We start from the raw sequence: 18486 nt of genomic DNA, 5'->3' as shown, positions 1-18486 counted from the left end.
ACATAGGGGATGTTCTTAAAAAGTTCAGAAAATGTTAAGAAACAATGTTCTTCTGTGTGATTTTTGGGTACTTCAGCATAATGTATTCTGCAGAATTCCTTACAGTTCTATTTAAAGTAATGTTTTCAGAAAGTTCAGAGAACGTTAAGAAACAACGTTCTTCTGTGGGAATTTCAGTACTTCAGCAAAACATTTTCTGCAGGTTTCTTCATGGTTCTATTTAAAATCAGAACATTAAGACAAATAAAAACAACAAGAAAACATTAGTGATATAAAAAAAAAAATTCTAAGAATGCTATTTAAAAACATAGACATTAATTTCTCAGCGTCAACAAAACTCTCTCTATCATATATCTTGTTAAGTTTGTTCAAACCTCTACAGGATCGGTGGGTCCCCCACGGAACGGTTGAGCTAACGTAGGCTAATGCGATTAGCATGAGGTGGTAAGTAACAAGAGAATTTCCCAGGACATAGACATATCTGATATTGGCAGAAAGCATACATTCTTGTTAATCTAACTGCACTGTCTAATATGTAGTAGCTATCACAGTGAAATAATACCATGCTTTGGTTTGAGGAGAGTGCAGTTATTAACAGTTATTAACGCAATTGTAAATGAGAACTTGTCTCAACTTGCATACCTGGTTAAATAAAGGTGAAATAAAAATAAATAAAAACGTGAAAAGTTATTAATAAACCAATTAGGCACATTTGGGCAGTCGTGATACAACATTTTGAACAGTAATTAAATTGTCCATTGGATCAGTCTAAAGTTTGCACAAACACTGCTGTCACCTAGTGGCCAAAATCTAAATTGCGCCTGGGCTGGAATTACGGCCTTTCTCTTGCATTTCAAAGATAATGATACAAAAAAATACAACAACAAAACATGTTTTTTTCTTTGTATTATCTTTTACCAGATCTAATGTGTTATATTCTCCTATACATTCCTTTCACATTTCCACAATCTTCAAAGTGTTTCCTTTCAAATGGTTATCAAGAATATGCATATCCTTGCTTCAGGTCCTGAGCTACAGGCAGTTATTTTTGGCAAAAATTGAAAAAAAAGGGGCGTACCCTTGACCTAAACTTAATGAGTGCTTGTTTCCTTTGAAATGGGGTCTGTTTGAATCGACAGCTTTGTATGAGTTTAAAAAAGCATGGCATGCTAGCTCCATCCTGGTGGCACAGTGGACTAATTCCATAGAAAGAGCACAGAAGTTCATAGGTATGAAAAAATAAATGTGTTTGGATGTTTAATGCTTGAATTTCCATGTGTCCTATCTGTGCTTGCAATTTAAAACAATTAACCCAAACTAAGCTAGCAATGTTATTAAAGGTCTTATTGAAACATTCAGTGAAAGTTTTAAGGAAGATATTTAAAAACCTCCAAATAACCTAATTTTGTTCAGAACATTTACAACATTTTAGAGAATGTTCTCAGAATGTTATTTAATTACATTCAAATAACTTTGAATTTCCAGTCTCAGAACATTAAAATCTGCATGAAATCTACCATAGTAAAATGTTCTCAGAACCTCCTTGCAACCTAAAAATGTATGTTCCCAGAACAGGCGAAACTTTCACTCACGTTCTTAGAATGTAAAAAAACCCATCTGGAATCTTATGGCTTCGTTCCCAGAACCAATGTGAAACCTAAAAATTATGTTCTCACAACTTTCAAGGAACGAAATACACACACTCACAATCCCAGTGAAACCAGTCAATCCAAAGATCAGGAGCGGATGGACATTACAACTGACACTTAAAATACGGTATAGACAAATGCTCAATTGATGAATCTAACAATGTCCATCAAACAATCAGCAAAAATAGACATAATCTTTCCAGATCACTTAAGGTGGGCTTGAGGGGGAGATACAATTTGCTGCAGAATAGCAAGCACTCATTTCCTCATATGGGAATATACAGAAGACATGCTACAATACAATCAACATGCTGCCATCTGCTGACTATGATACAGATCTACATATTGTAAGTCTCCGTAACTGTCGAACATGGCTCCTGATAAACATTTCTGTTATTCTAACTCATAGAAAAATTTTGACTGTCGTTGGCCTTGAAAAAAAAACATTTCTAAGACCACATTAATCATAAGACAGTGAAGGAGACCAACATGAGACGAGGGAATGGTGCCATTGTATTTCCCCACGATGGAGCTAGTTCAATAAGATCAGCTGCAATGTACCTCACCTGGTTGGATGTAAAGCTATTCCGTGATGTAGACTTAACATGCCACCTCCTGGGTCTGTGTGTTTGTCTAAAGCCTAAAATGAAGTGAGGTGAACCATATGCCAACAGAGCGTGATGAAGTCTTCACCAACACGTTATTTTGAATATTGAAAGAAGAGTTGGGATCATGCAAATGGGAGGGAACACTAGGGTACGGGGGGCAACAGATCCCCTTTGGGACATCCATATACAGTGTATTCAGAAAGTATTCCGACCCCTTGACCTTTTCCACATTTTGTTACGCTAGAGCATTCATCTATAGTGGATTCAATTGTGTTTTCCCCCTCATGAATATAAACACAATACCCCATAATGACAAAGCAAACAGAGGTTTTTAGAAAATTTGGCAAATGTGTATATATATATATATATATATATATATATAAACAACAATGAAATAGGACATTTACATAAGTATTCAGACCCTTTACTCAGTACTTTGTTGAAGCACCTTCGGCAGCGATTACAGCCTCGAGTCTTCTTGGGTACAAGTTTGGCATACGTGTGTTTGGGGAGTTTCTCCCATTCCTCTCTGCAGATCCTCTCAAGCTCTGGCAGGTTGGATGGGGAGCGTTGCTGCACAGCTTATTCCAGTTTTATACGGAGATCGATCGGGTTCAAGTCCGGGCTATGATGGGCGATTCAAGGACATTCAGAGACTTGTCCCAAAGCAACTCCTGCGTTGTCTTGGCTCTGTGTTTAGAGTCGTTGTCCTGCTGGAAGGTGAACCTTCGCCCCCAGTCTGAGGTCTGAGCGCTCTGGAGCAGGTTTTCATCAAGGATCTCTCTATATTTTGCTCTCTTAATTTTTCCCTTGATCCTGACTAGTTTCCCAGTTCCTGCCGCTGAAAAACATCCCCATAGCATGATGCTGTCACCACCATGCTTCACCGTTGTGATGATGCCAGGTTTCCTCCAGACGTGACACTTGGCATTCAGGCCAAATAGTTCAATCTTGGTTTCCTCAGACCATTGTTTCTCATGGTCTGAGAATCTTTAGGTTCATTTTGGCAAACACCAAGAGGGTTGTCATGTGCCTTTTACTTTAGAGTGGCTTCCGTCTGGCCACTCTACCTTAAAGACCTGATTGGTGAAGTGCTGCAGAGAATGTTGTCCTTCTGGAAGGTTCTCCCATCTCCACAGAGGAACTCTGGAACTCTGTCAGAGTGAACATCGGGTTTCTGGTCACTTTCCTGACCAAGTCCATTCTCCCCCGATTGCTCACTTTGGCCGGGCAGCCAGCTCTAGGAAGAGTCTTGGTGGTTCCAATCTTCTTCCATTTAAGAATGACGGAGGCCACTGTGTTCTTGGGGACCTTCAATGGTGCAGACATTTTTTGGCACCCTTCCCCAGATCTGTGCGTTGACACAATCCTGTCTCGGAGCTCTGCAGGCAATTTCTTCGACCTTGCTCTGACATGCACTGTCAACTGTGGGAACTTATATAGACAGGTGTGTGCCTTTCCAAATCATGTCCAATCAATTGAATTTAGCACAGGTGTATTCCAATGAAGTTGTAGAAACATCTCAAGGATGATCGCTGGAAACAGGATGCACCCGAGCTCAATAGCAAAGGTTCTGAATACTTACAGTATGTACATAAGGTATTTTTTTTTTAATAAACTGTTTTCGCTTTGTCATTATGGGGTATTGTGTGTAGATTAATGAGTAAAAAAAAAGACATTTTATAATAAGGCTGTAATGTAACAAAATGTTGAAAAAGTCAAGGGGTCTGAATACTTTCTGAATGCACTGTAGATTTTCACTCTGCTGCTGGGTAAACAATCTAATCTCAGATCAATAGAAACTCATTTTCCAGAGCAGAGAAGGAGCTGATGCAGCTAGGGAGATGGGGAAAAAATTGCACATTTGCAAGTAATAATTATTCTCCCACACACTGGCACTTTTATTTTCTGGGAAATGTTGAAAATATATCACTTGAAGCAATGTTTTGAGCATGAGAACTTAATCAGAATCTGACACCACCCTGCATCTGCCATCTTGACTTTACTAACTTTATATGTAAGATGGCAGATATAACTATACATTAAGTTTTTGAAATGTATAAACCTCAACAAGTTCATTAGTAACTGTCAAGCTGGCAATGATGTCTCACTCTCAACATTAAACAGATCAACTTTTTCCAGGCCTATTCCAGTGAAATCCTTCTCTCTCTCTCTCTCTCTCTCTCTCTCTCTCTCTCTCGGAGGTGAGGAGCAAAATGGAGACCAATTAAATTACCTCAGTATTACACTATGAGGTAATGTACTAGGGTGTATTAGGGTCAAACTGAAATATTCTCATCCATGGATTATACCATGTTTACACTTCAGTAGAGGTGCTTGGTTAAAATAACCGGGGAAGCCAAGCTAGAAAAGAAAAGGTCATATTACAACCCATGTGTTGTGATAATTACATTGTTTGCTCTATAACCTGCTAGTTCATATGCCTTGCAACCGTGATATATATGCCTAAAGGCAGAGACAATAAGAAGACACAGCTGCAGAATAAATTCAACCACACCTTTGTTTATCAGAAAACCGGAGAGCAACCTCTGTCTGGTGAAGTCCACAAAGCATATTGCATGTAACAAACATGACCTACAGCATGGTCAAGCAAGTTTCTGGTTGCTGTGTGTGTGTGTGTGTGTGTGTGTGTGTGTGTGTGTGTGTGTGTGTGTGTGTGTGTGTGTGTGTGTGTGTGTGTGTGTGTGTGTGTGTGTGTGTGTGTGTGTGTGTGTGTGTGTGTGTGTGTGTGTGTGTGTATTCAACAAGCATGAGATTAGAAAATCAGGACTAATGAATTAGTTGAGCATTCAGGAATAGAATGTAATTTACAGTATGATGTCACTTTTAACACATCCCTATAGAGGCACTGCTGCTGTCCTGATGCTCCTTAAACACTGTTGTCCTAGGTCAGTTCACAGCTGTGACATTCCCTCTCTCTTCCCTCTCAGGGCTAACCTTTGATTCTGACAGGAGGCTGTAAATTCGCTGCTCCCCCAAATTATCTCTGACCCCTTAGTGTGGTCGGGTCAGTGCTTTAGCTTCTCTCTTCAGATAGAAACCAACCCCAGAAACAAATCTCGCCTCCCTTCTCCTCCTCACCTCTCTCCCAACTCACAATTCTAGGGAAGTAGAATGTTTTTGTAATGTTACTCGTAATGTTCTTCTGATGTTTGAGTGTCTAGTTTTCTGTTAGTTTGTTAGCAAAAACCTTCTGAGCACCTTTTTATCATGTTTTGGCGTTAGAGTTAGGAAAACATTTCCTTAATGTCAAACAGAACATATCCAAAATGTGTTTACGATGTTTCATGCACAGGAGGTTGGTGGCCACTAAATTGGGGAGGAAGGGCTCGTGGTAATAGCTGGAGTGGGAAAGTCGAATAGTATCAACTACATGAAACATATGGTTTCCATGTGTTTGATACCATTCCATTCGCTCCGTTCCAGCCATTATTAGAAGCCGTCCTCTCCTCAGCAGCCTCCACTGATTTCATGGGACATCTCAAGAACATTCATGTATCCAGTTTTCTGAGGGTTAGGAGAACATGCCATCAACGTCCCACCAAGCATACACGGAACATGGTTGCCATGTACTCAGAACATTAGATCTTAATGTTCTAGACACATTTCATGAGAACAATGCAAGAACATTCATGTGTCCAGTTTAAATTCTGAGAACATGCTAACCACGTTCTGGGAAGTTCTATTTGACATTAAAGGGATGGTATCTTGGAAACATTCCTTGCACATCACAGGAACATTCCAATGAAAATGTTATTTTATGACTTACTGAGAATCTTAAGGGAACGTTCTCTAAAGGTGTGGGAACATTTGTTGTTAGCTTGGCTTCTACTCTGCTCTCACCATTTATGATTATTTGACTTCTGGACAGTGTGGGATCAGGTGAGGGTCAACAGTGAAATTGGACCTTGAATTATGTTCCTGGTGCGTTTGTGAGAGACTTATTTGTATTATCAATATGGAACTTCTCATCCCTCTTTCTAAGCCTTTAAACATTGTCTTTTGATTGCATATTTTTTAGACACAATTGAATGGATCTGATTTGAGAGAGACATTGTATGTTAGGGTCCAGATCCATTTTTGCTAACCATGTCTAATTGTTTTTTTCAGAGGTGCAGCTGTACTTACAGATGACATGTGCTCTCTCTGCTGATTGGTAGAGGTACTGCAGCCTGGCTGAGAAAGCTGAGAGGGCTAAATCAGATTGTTACTGAATAAGGTTGGATACATTGAACACTGATACTATTATTGACAAAACACCATGATAAAATGATCATTGTTTTTATTTCTTAAAGGGATACTGTGAGATTCTGCTTACCCAGAGACAAGTCTGGGGAAAAACGGGTTAATTGCAAGAATCTCACAGTATCCCTTTAAGCTTTGATAAAATACTGCCTCTTGAATTTGATACTTGTGATATTCACTGCTTGAAAGTGTATTATCTGGAGACCATACTAAACAATAGTGATATCAGTATGCAGCTGGCACCCACACAACTGTTTGGTAAACTTGAGATCTTACTCAAATCCCTTGTCAGCAGAATTACCATACACTCCCCTTCATGTATTTTGACAATTAAGCTAAAGATTTGGCTATATACTCCAGCATGTTATATTTGAGATATCATGTTTTATATTAGGCAGCAATTGTCAGGTATCGTCATACATATACGCGTTACCATTTATTCATGAAAGCACTTTTTGTATCTAGTTCCCCCATTTGAAGAAGTCAAAACACAACAAAAACAAACTGCAAATGCATCCAATGAATTTGGAATCATTGTGTGGAATATGAGACCAAATACGAAACGTTTGACTACTTTAATACCATATAAGTGAATTTGTCCAAACACAACTTCTTCTTCTTCTTCTTCTTAAAAGGTGCCTTTCTGTTCTGTTGCCTCTTATGAAACATTTGATCTCAATCCAACATGCGGTGGCATAGAGCGAAAGGGAAAAAATGTTGCTTCACTATCCAAATAGGGTATGTAACAGAAGATAGACATCTCCCTTTTAACGAAGAAAGGACAGGCGGCTTGGATTAATGGGTTGGAACCCAATCCCTCAGATGTATGGATTCACTGGATGAGGTACAAAGCTAACCATAGAGTTTTTGAAGCTTTTATGTCATCATAGTGTGTTTATTATTATTATCCACAATAGTGTCCGAATTTATTAACACCCTTGATAAAGATGAGCAATAATGACTGTATAATATAAATCATTCAAATACTGAGCTATATTATGTGCTCCAAAAAATTGGGAAATTATATTATTTCAAACTAATACAGTTGCTCAGAGAAATAAATTTTGTTAAACAAGTAATCATTTTTTATTTAAAAAAAGGTAGGGGTCAAAATTAATGACACAGCTCAAGATTCTTATAAATAAAGTAGTCAAAAGTTTAGTATTTGGTCCCATATTCCTAGCACACAATGACTACATCAAGCTTGTGACTCTACACACTTGTTGGAGGCATTTGCAGTTAGTTTTGGTTGAGTTTCAGATTATTTTGTGCCCACATTTATGGTAAATATTGTATCGTGTCCATTTGGAGTCACTTTTATTGTAAATAAGAATACAATATGTTTCTAAACACTTCTGCATTCATGTGGATGCTACCATGATTATGGATAATCCTGAATGAATTGTGAGTCATGATAAGTGAGAAAGTCAGGGTCAAAGATCATACCCCCAAGACAAGCTAACCCAGAGCGTGAAAAACACCTTGACATTCGCGCGGGTCTCTATTGATGAAATTGCCTAACAATAAAGACGTCATTTAAACGGTAAAAATGAATTGGCTTTTAATGCAGCGTGAACATAACCAGTCGTTGTGTTTTTATCTGTATCACGTCTACTCTGCTCAGGTACTGAACATGACTGGTCTACTAACCACCGGTCCTGGCAACCCATCATTACACCTACCTGGCAACCATCATTACGAACACCTGGCAACCATCATTACACCAACCTGGCAACCATCATTACGAACACCTGGCAACCATCATTACGCACACCTGCGCCTCAGCATGAGGCACACATGGACTTCATCACTCCGAGATTACTTCCCCTTTATCTAGCGCTCCATTGTATCACCCATTATGTAGTTTTGTTTCCTGTATTCATGTTTAGACACTACTCCTGTTTTTGTATTCAAGCCAAGTTCATTCCCATTAAACTCACCGACTGCACCTGCTTCCTGACTCCCTGTGTCTCCGTTACAGAACACTACCTCACAGAATGAAGGCAGCAGCCAACTGAGAAATCTCTCAGATGGTCGGCAAACAGGGGTACCTACTTTGCCAACAACACAACGAGCTGGCGCAACTGGGGATGACTATGGATGAGGTCCTCTGCATTCTTCAACATCTTGATCTTCCTCAAGGGGAATCACCCCCAACGAACGGTAGTTCTTCTACCACGAGTCTACCCAGTGAGCCAGCACCCCAGCCCATTTCAATGTCTGCCCAGGTCAGCGATGTCCCTTTCTCCCTTCCGAACAAATGTGACGGGACTCCATCCAAATGCCGTGGATTCCTCCTCCAGTGCTCCCTCTATTTTGCTCATCAAACAGGAGCCCCCACCACTGAGAGGTCCAAGGTTACTCCGGTTATTCTCCGGGCGTTGGAGTGGGCTACGGCTGTCTGGGAGAGAAGAGAGGAGGAACTGGGTTCCTATGGGAGGTTCATGGCTCTGGGGGAGGGGGGGGGGTCTACTCTAACTACGGCAGGAGGACCAGACCACTGCAGAGTACACCCTCACCTTCTGTACAGTGGCAGCATCCACCTTATTGTGGTCAAGAGGGGCACGAGCTTCAATGGTTCCCTCTACGTCCCAACCCAGGAGCCACTAGAGCAGAGGGACGGCCCTGTAATCATCCGTGTTCATCCGAGGTAGGTGTGAGTATTCCATTATCAGCATTCTCCACCAAACCCTTTTTAGTACCGATTACACTAGTTGTCTGTCGCTCATCTGTTGTTTCTACAGCTCTTGTGGACTCTGGTGTCGTAGGGAATTTTATTGACCAGGCCCTTGACTCCTCCCTGAACATAACATCATACCCGCTCTCCGTTCAAGCACTGGATAACAAACCATTGGAATCTGGGACAGTCACACACATCACAGCACCCCTCACCGTACAGCCTCCTGGAGGAGTACATCCAGGAGGCTCTCCCAACAGGATTTAATCCGCTCATCCATTTCCCCTGCGTCAGCAGGTTTCTTCTTCGTGGCCAAGAAGGAGGGGGGTCTTCGTCCATGTATTGACTACATAGGTCTTAATGCCATCACCACCAAGTACCACTACCCCTTCCGTTGGTCCTGGCCGCCATTGATCAGCTCCGCGGGGTCCTGCGCATTGCCTACTATATGATCCTCATCCAGGAGTGGGATGAATGGAAGACTGCCTTCAGCACAGTGTCTGGGCACTACGAATACTTGGGGATGCCTTATTGATTAGCCTATGCTCCATCAGTGTTCCAGGCATTCGTGAACAAGGTTTTTCAGGACAGGTGGTCGTGTATATATCGACAACATCCTGATCTACTAGGCCACCTTGGTGGATCACATCACCCATGTCCGGGTAGTCCTGGAACGCCTCCTGGAGAACCAGCTGTACTTCAAAGCGGAGAAGTACCAGTTCCATCAGGCTGCTGTCTCCTTCTTGGGATATGGGATCAGCCCATAGGGAGTGGTTCTGGAGGAGAGGAAGGTAGATGCAGTCAGGTCATGGCCAGTCCCAACCACCATAAAGGGACTACAATGGTTTTTGGAGTTTGCCAACTTCTACCGCTGCTTCATTAGAAACTTAAGTTCTATTGCCTCTCCTCTCTCTTCTCAAAGGTAGTCCCCATATGTTGGTGTGGAATCCTGCAGCCGATGAGGCCTTCCGTCTACTGAAGGGGCTTTTCACCTCTGCCATGTTGCTGAAACACCCAGATCCTACACTGCCCTTCATGGTGTAGGTGGACGCCTCAGAAGTGGCTGTGGGGGCCATCCTGTCACAACCTCAAGGTAATCCACAAAACCCTAACACAGTATGCACATGTGTCCATGTGCATACCACTGTAATGGGAATTTTAAAGTTTGTGGTTTTCTTATAACTAATGTCTGTGTTCTGTTCATGTGCTGTTCTATAAACCAATGTCTGTGTTCGTGCAAGTGACTGACTGTACGAATCCTCACTATCAGTATCTGCAATTTGGAAGGAGCCCAGACCTTGTTTTGAGAATGAAAGATATCTCAGTTTCAAGGTCTCAGCTTAGAGAGAAGAAGCCTTGTGAGGTATTGGTCTGTCACATGTTATGAACCAGTATGGGTAGGTCACATGAATGAAACAAAATGTTAATGATTCATGAATTATGCTAAATCATGCAAATATAACTTGTCTGTGTATAGCAATATGCAAGACTGCTGGGACTTCCCAAGCAGAGCTCCTGATTGACATGTGTACTATGGTGCATTGAGTTGGTTGGAACCCCTCCACGCGCTGACAAATAAACAAAGATTCATATTAAGTGTAAGGAACGAAGCTGCAGAAGAGTAGCAGGAACGGGGAGTTGACATTTAACTAGGAATGGACATGCAACATGGACATGCAACGGGTTCCCTCTCCAGAGCCTGGCGTATGTCCCAAAGCACGGGGCCACAATTCGGGAGAGAGGTATGATGGGACCGCACTCAGGACCGGAACCTCTCCCGAATCGTGGAGACGGGACAGGGCATAGGCTTTGATGTTCAGTTGAATCTGGTAAAGGAAAGTGCTCACCTTGCATGGCGCAGGTTCAGCCGCCTCACTATCCATATGTACTCCAGGTTCCAATGGTTGGTGAGGATGAGAAACGGATAAATGGCGCCCTCCAGCCGGAGTCTCCACTCTTCTAATGCCAACTTCACCACCAGGAGCTCCCGATCACCAACGACATAGTTATTTTCTGCAGGAGACAGTTTATTAGACTAGTGTTGTGGAAATTCTTACACAGGGACACTTAATGTCACGCCTTAATGGCATGCCTGCTCCCGCTCTTCCCCCCTGGCACTCGAGGACACCAGGCTGCACAGCACTACGCACTCCTGCCACCATCATTACGCACACCTGTTTCCCTCGTCACGCGCATCTGCGATTCATTAGACTCACCTGGACTCAATCACCTGTGTTATTAACTCCCCTATATCTGTCTGTTCCCCAGCTCTGTTCCCCAGCTCTGTTCCCCACTTCAGAGCGGTAGGGGTTTCCTTGCCCCGGTTGGCTCAGCAGGCTCCCATCCCATGGTAGGCCTCTGCCGGATCGTCAGGGTTTTACGCCTCAGCCAGATCATCAGGCTCCCACGTCTCAGCGAGATCATCAGGCTTTCATGCCTCAACTGGATCGTCAGGCTTCAACGCTTCAGCTGATTTGCCAGGCTTCCAAGCCTCTGCCGGTTCGTCGGGCATCTACGCCCCAGCCGGCTTGTCCAGCACCGATGCTTCGGGCCGGCCCATCAGGCTCGCCCTGCTGGGACGCTGGGTGATGCCCCTAGAGGAGGGTGTTACTGTCACGCCTGCTCCCGCTCTCCCTACCTGGTGCTCGAGGGTGCCAGGGTGCCCAGCACTGCTGATATAGTTATATGCCTGTCATATGGATGTATCTAGCTGTAAATTAAACCTGATTAATCAAATGGATAGGTGTAAGCAATTATGGTAATTCCAAATGCCCTTAACTAGGTGTCTAAACAGACACAGAGGTTGGGGGTGAAAGTGGAAGAGGTGGGAAGAGAGTGGCAGACAGAGAGAGAGAAACAGAGAAAGACAGCAGTGCAAATGTATTTTATTTTTATTTATTTAACTAGGCAAGTCAGTTAATCTAGTGACTACCCATCCCGCATGCGGGAGCGTAATCATCGACTGACACTAATTAGCATAACGCAACGGACATAAATATTCTTAGAAAATATTCCTATTCATGAAAATCACAAATGAAATATATTGAGACACAGCTTAGCCTTTTGTTAATCACCCTGTTATCTCAGATTTTCAAAATATGCTTTACAGCCAAAGCTAGACAAGCATTTGTGTAAGTTTATCGATAGCCTAGCATAGCATTTTGTCCAGCTAACAGCAGGTAACTTGGTCACGGAAATCAGAAAATCAATCAAATTAAATCGTTTACCTTTGATGAGCTTCGGATGTTTTCACTCACGAGACTCCCAGTTAGAGAGCAAATGTTCCTTTTTTCCAAAAATATTATTTTTGTAGGCGAAATAGCTCCGTTTGTTCTTCACGTTTGGCTGAGAAATCGCCCAGAAATTGCATTCACGAAAACGCCGAAAAATATTCCAAATTAGCTCCATAATATCTACAGAAACATGGCAAACGTTGTTTATAATCAATCCTCAAGGTGTTTTTCAAATATCTATTCGATAATATATCCGTCGGGACAATTCGTTTTTCAGTAGGACCGATTGGAATAATGGCTACCTCTGTATTTTACAGAGAGTCACTCTGGGAGCCATCAGGCAATGTAGCCGCTTACGGGTATTCTTCAACATAAATGCGTAAAACTACGTCACAATGCTGTAGACACCTTCGGGAATACGGAGAAAGAGTAATCTTGTTGATAGCCCATTCACTGCTCAATAGGGACGCATTGGAACGCGGCGCTTTCAAAACATGAGGCACTTCCGGATTGGATTTTTCTCAGGCTTTCGCCTGCAACATCAGTTCTGTTATACTCACAGACAATATTTTTACAGTTTTGGAAACTTTAGAGTGTTTTCTATCCTAAGCTGTCAATTATATGCATATTCTAGCATCTTGTCCTGACAAAATATCCCGTTATTTTTCAAAAAATTAAAATACTGCCCCCTAGTCACAATAGGTTTTAAGAACATTTTTTTATTTACAATGATGGCCTACGTACTTAGACTTGAGTATTTCAACAACTCTTCTCTTCCAACTTGTTAGGCAAGCATATGTACCTATGGAGGAAGGATGGCCAGCCACATAGGAGGGTGATTTTTTTCTAATGAGGAGAAGGAGGCTGTGCTGACCGAAGATGCATGCTGGCCATTTCGGAGGGAAGTGCATGATTGCCAAAATCAACCTACATTTCTTCTGACAGGGAATTGTCAAGGAGGTGGATAGCTGGGCAAATAAAATAACCTTTTGTTTATCACAGTCTATATCTGAAATTACTATGATTTCAATGAGGTAACATACCAATTACAGCTTCCCACTAACTACTGGATCTCACCCTCTTTTCACATTTCCCTCCTCAGGCTGGTACTTCCTGGTCCCCTGGTGCCGAACCTCACGACACCCCTCCACCTCCCCTGGCCATCTAGGGTAGCCCCGCCTATCCTGTCAGATCCCTCCTGGACTCCCGACGTTGTGGGTGTCGGCTCCAGTACCTGGTGGACTGTGAGGGGTATGGTCCAGAGGAGCGGTGTTGGGTTCCGGTGGACAACATTCTAGATCCCAACATCACCTGAGATTTCCACATTCGCCGACCAGACCGGCATGCTCTTCGCCCTCAGGGCGGTTCCCCTGGCCGGTGTCGTCCTGTGACTGGAGCCGTGGGGGGGAGGGGGTACTATCACGTCTTTTCCTGCTCCGGTGCTCGACATCACCAGCAACCCATCATTACACCTACCTGGCAACCATCATTACGCACACCTGCGCCCCGTCATGAGGCAAACATGGACTTCATCACACCGTGATTACTTCCCCTTTATCTAGTGCTCCATTGTATCATCCATTACGTAGTATTGTTTCCTGTTTTCATGTTTAGACACTACTCCTGTTTTTGTATTCACTCCATGTTTGTTCCTATTGAATTCACCAACTGCACCTGGTTCCTGACTCCCTGCGTCTCCATTACAATCTGATTGTTAAACAAATCACTTCAAAAAGTAGGCTACCTGTGCATGTTCGTCCACTCCAAAATAATTCCAGCATCCAAACTGCATGTAGCCTATACAAGTGCCATTTGATGAATGGAAATAGACATCTGTTACAAAACACCAAACAGTGTGCCTCATGACATTCAGCCATTGCCATTGATTAGGCCTACATTGCTTGATGCGTCTTGCTGACTAATTGACTTCATTTGTAGCCTGAAAAGTTGGGGCACCTGAAATAGTTCTGAAATTGTCCTGGGGAAAATGGGATGGTCATCTTAACACACATGGACAACTTACTAGACTAGGCTAAAATGTGTATTACCATTAACTTCTAATAGGCCTACCGGTAGCCAGTGATGTAATGGTCAAAAAAATTGGTGGCTAAACTGTGACGATCACAGTAAAAAAGAAAATGAAGGCTCCCTTTCAATGTATTTGTCTGATAAAGGTGGGTAAATGGTGTTTACTTGCGCTTACCCTCCCTTGCTGGTAGCCTACTCTCTCAGCCGAAGCAATTTTACACACATGAACAGTTAGCCCACATTCAATATAATACATGAGTTAAATCAAAATGTGTTTTACACACTAGTTCATGATCCTTGGAGTTGTCACAGATTGTGTGACATAAAACGCTACCTTTCTTTCCTTACGTTAGTGACATTTATGACAGTGTTGAATTAGAATTAGAACATTTAGCTGTACAGATCATGGATCTTGGAGATCTAGGAAAATGCACTGGAAGTGTAACTATGCCTATGTAACATTTAGTTGTGGTTTGTCTTGAAAACAGTTGTCATGGGCACAAATCCAAAACAATGTAGACCTATGCCATTGCACAATGGAGTGCTTCTAACCAAACATAAAAACCTCTTCGACACCAAAAGTCTCCTTATATGCTTACTGTCATCAACATATAGCCACTTATTGGATGGATTGGATGCACATCGGTGTCCAGCTCGATTTGTATTTATTAAGGATACGCATTAGGCAGCAGCCACTCGTCCTGGGGTCCAGCAACATAAAGGCACTTATATTCCATTTAAAATGTTACATGACATTTCATTTCATAACACTTTTCGCAACACATTAAGTGTATTTCCTCACGCCACTACTCTACTACCACATATCTACAATACAAAATCCATGTGTATGTGTGTGTAGAGTGCGTGTCTTATCATGTGTCTGTATGTGTGTGCCTGGGTGTGTCTCTTCACAGTCCCCGATGTTCCATAAGGGGTATTTGTATCTGGGTTTTTTTCAAATCTGATTCTACTGCTTGAGTCAGTTACCTGATGAGGAATAGAGTTCCATGTAGCCATGGCTCTATATAGTACTGTGTGCCTCCCATAGTCTGTTCTTGACTTGGGGATTGTGAAGAGACCTTTGGTGGCATGTCTTGTGGGGTATGCATGGGTGTCCGAGCTGTGTGCTCCTAGTTTAAGCAGACACCTCAGTGCATTCATCATGTCAACACTTCTTACAAAAACAAGGAGTGATGTAGGTTGGTTGTCTAATGATATCGTTGACCATCGTCAGCCGACCCAGGAAAAAAACGAATATTGATAGAAAATAATGAAGCTAAATAAATGGTCTACTACTTCTGGACATGGATGGCAGGGACACCAGTCACCAGTACCTGTACCTGAAAACAAAGCAATGAGCGCTCGAAACAGCTGACTGACAAAAGCAAACAATGATAAATCAACAGATAAATCTAATGCATTGGAATAAAGGACATTTTTTATCAAGGAAATTCAGCACTACTGAGTGGACAGTGCCGCCACATAGAAATAAATGGTTTAGACCATGATAGAGATGTAGGGGTGTTTGTTTTATTTGGAAGCTATTATTTTCATATTTACCACTGTAAAACATTCACTACTACATTTTAGGCAAATAGTATACAAATTAGTGACCCCCCTCAAAGTTGTACTTTTGTTACATTCAATGTAAGTCCCCCCGACACCCCCGTAATTCACACCTTGTACTAACCTCCCCTGTTATCGATAATGATGCGAGGTTGGAGGGGGTATGATCTTTAACTCTCTATAACTCTCACCATTTTATTTGGGGGGGGCACATTTTCTCCTCTCCCCCGCTCCCGACTCCATGTGCTGCCATAGAAATAGAATGCATAAAACGGGCGTCCCCATTCAAGTCAATTATGAGATAATGGTGGCCATTGCGAATGTACCCACAGAAGCAAAGCAGGCAGTAAAATACGTGCTAAAATATGTGCTGTGATTTGTTGTTTAAACTCAACTGACTTCAAGAAAAATAGATCTCACTGCATGATCCACATCAGTTAACATCATTTGAACATTCTACATTACCATGGAAATGATTGCATCACAATGCCAGGTATCCATTGCGAGTGTACCCATGAGTTTACCAATCATACTGCCAGGGTAAGAAGATCCCATTCTATTCATTCTATTTCTATGCGTGCTGCTGTGCTGCTGCATTGTGCCTAGGCATCCGAAGACTCCTTTGCAAGGAGCAATAAGAGTCCATCATACAGCAGAAACTGACTCAATCGCACAAATCCCCAGCCATTCTATCTTCAGTCAGCTGTTCCTTCAAAACAATGTTAAGCGGTTATGACGGTTATTTGAAGGAGTGGAACGTTATAGTTTAACAGAGACGGCAACCAGGTAAATCTGACTTGAGATGTCTGAGAGGCCTGTACACCGTCAGGCAATGTAGGATTTCTGCAAAAGTTCAGGTTACGATCCTTTGATGTGAGCAATATCGTCAACAATGTCATAAGATACAGACAGAATGACAGAATGTCAACAATGGTGTGAGAATAAGTATCTAATGGCATGAGTAAAAAGGTAGGCTAAATCACCCTGATCTGCATGACATTATGGTAAGTCATTATGCAGCTTATTGTACTGAGAGATATCACTCTATCAGAAGGCTAGAATGAGCTGAGAGTACTGTACTATTGTGATTTGTGAATGAGAGCTGTGACGTCTCTATTTATATTGATGGAGGCAATTATCGTAAAAAACTTGTGAAATTAGCACACAAATGGGTTATTATCACAAGGAAAGCACATGAGTCTCTTGGGTTTTAAAGACACAGCTTTACCTGTGTCCTTTGTTAAAGGTCAACAGACAACTTGTTAATTTGTTACAGTTGATGCAGTATATGGGATGATTGATTTTTTATTATGTTATAACAACTGGACAATGAATGTCTTTTCCCAGCCATGTACACACACACACACACACACACACACACACACACACACTTCCATCGTATCCGATGCTGACTTCCTCTATTGTTGTGGCCAATCCTTTAACCACGCAGTCTGTTGCAGACCACATCATCTGTTATCTTTCTCTCTGTGTGTAAATTCTATGTTATTATTAACAGTTTCAAAGAAACATAGTTTCCTTTGAACAATTTCTGATTGAGAACACCTGTAAATTGATTGGGGCTCCTAATGTCATTATAGAAAATGCTTTATTTAGTACAATTAGTACAATTTCCCTGTGTGTTCCATGCCACTAGATGGCAATATAAGATCATGAATGGTTCAAATAATTTCAATTTAAATTTTTTTTCTAAAAGTCGATTTCTCCCTTAGCTCTGCTCTGAGTCTTTGCAATCTGCAAAGTCGTTATGTCATCATTAGCCTAGCAAGGCTTGAATAACATATTATCCTGTCCAGCAAGTGGGACATTGTAAACTGTATTCGGTGTAAAATATTGACAATTTTGTTCATGCTGAGATGTAATAATTGTACAGTAACTGACGATCAAATCATTGTAGCTCTGCGTCCACATGGGGGCAGTGTAATCGTATCTCAATCTTATCGTGTATAGTAACACTGTCTCACCAAAGTCACCTGTACTCTAATATCATACCTGCATTATCCAGCATGGAAAAAAGACAGGTTTATACAGTACTGAATATTATGTTAGCAACAAGGAACATTACAATTTGACAGATTAAATCACTATTTAATCAAATAGCCTACTATCAAAAACAATGTTATATTATTGCTATACTTGTACAAAGACTAATTTGCAAGTACGTGTGTTATGTTGAGACTCGCGTTACAGAGGGCTGTGTCACATGACCCTGTGAGAGGAATCTCAGATAGTCCATATTCCTATTAAGACTGACCGACACCAAAAAGAGGATTGTATTGCAAGGCATGTTTGTGCATATTTCACAGAAATACAGGGTCTTCCATCTTTATTGACCCATACAGTCGATGACAGTCAGTGACATCCCCCCCAGGAGAGCAGCAGTGGCTCTCCTCTCTCTCTCCCCTGCTTGAGGAGTGTCTGTAGCAGAGCCACATCGATCT

The 18486-nt window shown here is 41.9% G+C and overlaps 2 long non-coding RNA genes across 2 annotated transcripts; both read left to right on the top strand.

The window, feature by feature from the left end:
- Nucleotides 1-8153: 8153 nt before the first annotated feature.
- Nucleotides 8154-11922, top strand: LOC115145710 (uncharacterized). Its single transcript, XR_010464439.1, has 3 exons — nucleotides 8154-9177; nucleotides 10127-10293; nucleotides 11469-11922. It is a non-coding gene; the product is annotated as an uncharacterized LOC115145710 (long non-coding RNA).
- Nucleotides 11923-12041: 119 nt separating this feature from the next.
- Nucleotides 12042-14111, top strand: LOC115145706 (uncharacterized). The gene is made up of 2 exons (XR_003866017.2): nucleotides 12042-13393; nucleotides 13536-14111. It is a non-coding gene; the product is annotated as an uncharacterized LOC115145706 (long non-coding RNA).
- The last annotated feature ends 4375 nt before the right edge of the window (nucleotides 14112-18486 follow it).

Source organism: Oncorhynchus nerka, linkage group LG2 (assembly GCF_034236695.1).
Source record: "Oncorhynchus nerka isolate Pitt River linkage group LG2, Oner_Uvic_2.0, whole genome shotgun sequence".
Classification (NCBI taxonomy): domain Eukaryota; kingdom Metazoa; phylum Chordata; class Actinopteri; order Salmoniformes; family Salmonidae; genus Oncorhynchus; species Oncorhynchus nerka.
The sequence above is the reverse complement of the archived record's forward strand: the minus strand, read 5'-3'. Positions and strand labels throughout refer to the sequence as shown.